The sequence below is a fragment of the Phodopus roborovskii genome, unplaced genomic scaffold (assembly GCF_943737965.1).
Source record: "Phodopus roborovskii unplaced genomic scaffold, PHOROB, whole genome shotgun sequence".
Lineage (NCBI taxonomy): Eukaryota > Metazoa > Chordata > Mammalia > Rodentia > Cricetidae > Phodopus > Phodopus roborovskii.
In genome coordinates this window covers 13,767,938-13,773,682 of record NW_026126571.1, presented here as the reverse complement: position 1 = coordinate 13,773,682, position 5,745 = coordinate 13,767,938, and positions in this window count along the sequence as shown.

Here is a 5,745-nt window from a genome sequence, read left to right as displayed (position 1 = left end):
TGAGATGTTAGGGCTGTTTTCCCACACTGAGCTCAACATAATAATTTACACTGCTAAAATAACTGGATATTTAATTCAATTAATTGCTAAGTGCTACATTTCTACTAACACAGAAAAACTTTCTCTTTTCTAAATTGTGTCAGATGGGTAAAGGTTTTGCTAAGCATGAGACTTGGGTACAGACTCTTCCAACAAAGGTGCAGCCAGGAGTAACCGACAGCTCCTGAGGCTGGCTGAAGTCAAGATATATTATTTGTGTCCATGACCAAGATTCCTGCTGTGGCTTTAAAATTTTAAGTTTATGATATTTAATGGCTGGCATATAGGACATGTATGTGTCTTGGGCTTCAAGAAATAGAAATGTTACTAAATTATAATCAGAAACATAGTGAATAGTGAATAGTGAATAAAAACATAGTGACTCATTTTGATAAAATTTACAGGGTACCTGCACAAGGTCATTACTGAGATGACTATGAAGACAAATGGACAGAATAGTTGATGTAGATCACTAAAAAGATCAAGTTGAACGCACAAGTATTTCATGATCCTATTAGTCACTCAAAGATAAATACAGCCCTTTAATAAAATGCAATTAAATTATAGATATAAGTCCAAAACTTAACAACCACGTCCACAATGTCAGCTGAACCACAGAAAATAACTCTTTGTATTTTTTAATTCTTTCAAATCTCATTCCATAAATTAAGTGGAATTCATTTCACAGTTGTTCACAAATGCTTTTCATCACAGAGAAAGAGAGGGAGCTAAGGAATCCATAAAAAGGATTTACAGTTATTTACGGAGATAACTTACTGCTTCATGCTTTATAGTTATACCTATTTCTAATCTTTACAAATAGAAAAAGGTATAAAGCAACTCAGTTTCTATTGTGTTTTAATTAAAGGTAAGCAGTAAAAACTCTTTAGGAAAAATAAATTCTTCTTAGCTTGTTTATGTAAACAACTGTATCACTCTTGCACCTTCCAAATGAGACGCAGAAGCAGTTCGCAGGTAGAGCATTTAAAACAGCACATGTAAAGCTTGCATTACAGGGGTTATTGTAACATGTGTTTTACATTTCCTAGGGTTTGACTTCTTTCCTTGTAACATCTTTTGTTTGGTACTAACTATAAGTTTTGATATCTCCTAATCATCAAAATAATTGTGGAGATTGTAGATTTAGCAACATAGGATTTATGTCATTTAGGCTTTACTGATATAAATGTATAACATGATTTTTAACCTACAAATGTTTCAATTGTGTGTTGATATGTTTTAAAAGGTAACAGAAGTGAAAAGACCACTTGTACCAGCGCAAGGATGCTTTCAAGTTGCGGTTAAAACACAGATTTTACTGAACACATACAATTTGAAACAGCTAAAATTTGATGAAAACAAAATAATTAGCCCTAAAAAAACAAACAAACTAAACTTTTCTTTTGGGGAGGAAAAGGTTTACTTCATCTTACAACTTACAGTCCATTGGGAAGAGAAGTCAGGGAAGGGAACTCAAGGCAGAAACCTGGAGCATGAAATAAAGCTGATGCCATGTAGGAACACTGTTGTCTTTCTCTTCATGACTCACTCGCTCTTCTTTTTTACACAACCCAGGGTGATCCGCCCAGGGGTGGCATCACACAGTGGTACAGACCCTCCCACATCAATTATTAATCAAGAAAATGTCCCCCAAACATTCTCACAAACTGATGGAGGCACTTTCTTCCCAGTGCTTTGAGTCAAGTTGACGAAAGAACTAACAAGTACATGCTCGACAGCTTACACAAAGTCTAAAACTAATCACTAACACTTAATCTATGAGATTCAAAATCTGAGGAATCAAGCACCAGGATGCCCTGTGTGACTGAGCATCAGGACCAGCACTGGTGAACCAGAATATTCATTTTCCATGTAAGACAGTGCTGTTTTGTTTTATCTTCTGGTAATGGTACCCCAAACTTTATGTTACCCCAAAGCTATGCTAATCTCAATTTGGACAAACGCCAAAGTCCTCCCAGAAACAGATTGTGTAGAACGAGCAACTAATATGCTCTGCTTCCCGGTGGCTGCCTGGGGTCCAAGAAACCCATGAAGCCATAATTGAAAAGTTTAGTAGGGCTGGCAGCATGCTCCTCCTTGTCCTTAGTGGGCATTAAAAATGGAGCCTTGTAAGCTTTGAAAAGACATTCAAAGCTATTCCTTGTCCAACCAAAACCTTGATGTGACCCTCTGCTTTGTTTCCTCACAGGCTCCGGCCCTGCAAAATGAAACCGCGATATCTGAAAGAAGCAATGCTTGGCCATTAAGGCCATGTTTGAAACTTGGCACTAACACCTGGAAACACCAGGCATCCAGCCATGGCCTGCACCAGTCTTCACAACTAGGAAGGCCACTTGATGACCCATAACGTCTACCAGCCCTAGAGCTATCGAGCCCTTACCCACCTCTTGATTCCAGGACTCCTTTGATCCTGAGTACCACAAACTGGTGAGCTGATATACTGTCTCCTAAATTTAAAATTCTTCTTCCATTCGAGAAGCTGTCTTCACCAGGCTGTAATAATACCTGCTACACTTCTCCCACTGAAGAGTAGCAAATGACTGCTAGACTGAGTCTAGCCTGGGCCAGCCAATTAGCTTGGGAACGATGATCCTTCATCATGGACTGTTTGTGTGTCCTGGTCAAGAGCATCACATCGAGGTCCAACTCTGAATCACAGCAGTGTTGTTCCCTTGTCCCCAGCTTCCACCTGGTCAAGATTCAACCTGGGTCTTCAGACTTGTGATGGCCAGGATACAGGGAGATGTGAAGGACCAAGGAGAATGTGCCTTGGCAAACTTAACCAGGCAAAAATAGAGCCCTCTTCCAACTCTCACTGAATCAGTTGTGGCTGTGATTAATCCTAATTTGTCATAGATTTCCTCTCCATGTTACTAAAATACTACTACATTCACATTTAATACAGGCCTAATTTTCTCAGAGACCAAAACGTTTTACATGGATTCTTAGTTAATGGAGAGCCTCTAACTTGAATCCATAAAAGCAGATTTTTTTTTCCTTGTAAACAAGGATCACTTAGATACTGTTCTCTACCTTAAGACTGCAGTGCTGGTGTGTATCATCCTTTCACCAAGACAACTAACTGAGCTTCCCCAAGGCCTATTCCATGCAAGTATCCTCTTTCCAACAAAATTCGGAAGCAATTTATGACCATGAAAAATCCTTATGAACTCAACTTTTGGAAGGATATAGAACTGCATTGAATTCTGGGAATACAACGAGTGAGTCACATTCTTGACCCAAGAAGTTTGCAATCCAACGAGGAGGTCATGTTAACCCAGTGAGTGCTACTGCAGCTCAACGACAGCCATGAAACTTGCACCTCTGCTCCTTGAGCCCAGGGAGGCCAGGATGACTCCTAGCCTGTCTTCTAATATTCAAAGTTGAAAGCCAGCTTGCAAGCATCCCATTCCTTTGGAGCCCCAGCAAGTAGTGATCTAAAGGTCTCTAGTTGTTGAAGCATTAGTGCTAAGCCACCTGACTTACAAACAGGTTAAATGTCTACTCACAGAGCACTTTTCCCAATCTACAATCCAACTGGAAACTCCTGCAACAGCTTACAGGTAAAAAGCAGACTGTGAAGGCAGAAGACTTGGTACCAAGACATAGTACCTGCTGTTTACTAGGACCATGAGCAAATCACATACACTCTGTGGTCTTTGGCATCTATCTTTGACAGGTAAAAATGAAAGCATTATCTACTGTTCCTACCTCACAAGGTTGTTGTGAGATGTGAGCCTGTATGTGAAGCACCTTGTTAGCTGTCACCATAGGTTCCTGATCCTTACTACAAAATACAATACCAGCATTTGTCACAGGACATACTCTTACCCAGCCTTTACCCTGCACAATGGAATGGTACAACAAAGAACAAGGTTCAAGATCATTCCCCCCTGAATATCTGGTTTCAACATGGAAATGCCAATGCTTTCCAGAATGACAAAGGTACAGTATAAGGAACAAAGCCAGGACCCTACAGTCACACAGACACTCCATCATTACCACACAGCTACAATGGACCTCCAGTCTCCTTCACAAAAGGCTATCCCTAGGGCTTATAGAAGAGAATTTATCCTTGGTTCCAGAAAACCAGCCACACTGTGATAGTTCTTGGTATCACCTTGGCTGCTGCTGCCCGAGGACTCACCAGCCTCTCTAATGGAGCACAGGTCCCCCTAAATAAAGTGAGGGCTTATTCAAAAAGGACATTAACCCAGACAAATAAAGTACAAGCTGTCCTACAATTGGACTAATGGGAGAAATGTCTAGATATGAATTAAAGCAAGAATGTGATCACATGTTTCTTCTCTTATCTTTTTATCCCTCACATCAACTTAGCTTTTAGCATTATGATTTTTACTTGTCTACTCTCTATCTGTCCAACAGAGAATAAAATTTGTTCCTTATAACAAGTCTTGGATATCCCATTTACACACACACACACACACACACACACACACACACACGTAGGCACAGACATGTGCACATATAAATGTATTTCTGTACACCCAGCCACATGCACATGAATATCACCTCACATCATAAAGCCTAGGAACAGGAAGGCATATCACCATTTTCTTATCTGTATGCATCTGGACTTCACTGCTGGTGATTTAACATGGACTCTGGAATAGCTGCTCTTTTTTTAATTCGGCGTCACCAAATGTGTCTAATCCACCCCCCCCCAGGGTAAAACCCTGACTTCACTTCAGTCTTACGTAGAAGTTTAAGTAGAGGACACACTCTGATGGAGCCACAGCAATCCTTTATCAAAGGGAGAGCTTCCCCTCAAAATCCTGAGCTTCTCCCAAAAACAGCTTTTTCCTATCAGTGTCATGTGGGTCGATAGAATGATGGTTACGTCCAGAAGATCTGACAGAATTGTGACCCAGAAGAGTCACAAACCCCAAACAGAAAACTTTCCAGTGTCCTCATTTCCTCAAGATCCTAGATCAAGGGAGCAAAGTTATGGGGGAGGGGGTAAAATTCCATTCAGTGTTGATCTCAGTTTCCAACTTCTTTAATGTAGAAATAATGTAGGAAATAATCTTGCTGTGTGTGGTTTGCTAACCAAATACAACATCCAGCGGGTTGAGACGTCTATAAGACATCGACGCTGCCTAAAACAAGTTGAAAATTTAAAACAATGTCTCCTATTATAGTTCATAATCACCACTTGCTTTGGGAAGAAAGCCAGGCAGACTCAAAGCAGCAGCCACCCAAGGTCAGAGGCACGGGGCCAAAGGACCCAGCAAAGAGCAGACTCGAGCCAGGAGGGAAAGCTGTCACTGAACTGGCAGGCCACGTTTGTGGGACAAGATGTTCCACAGGTCAGGGGGGCTGAGGAAGAGCAGACAGATCAAAGCAGGGAGCTAAATTAAGATGTTGGAACAGGTATCAGGATGAGGAAACAGTCAGAAGATGTATCATCCACTCCAAATAACATTTGTCTCATAGTAGCCTTTCCTGTGACTTCCAGGATTATGTCGTAGTCCCTATCTATGAATTAAGATTCTCACTATTACTGATGTTGCTTAACATAACCGATTCAGAACAGAAAACATTTCCTTCTCCCAGGCATAGACATACTTTTTTTTTTTTTTTTTTCTTTTTTACATCCTGGCTGATGTAATTTTCTTTTACAGTGATTTTTTTAATTTGTTCATAAATCTTTAATGTTATTTT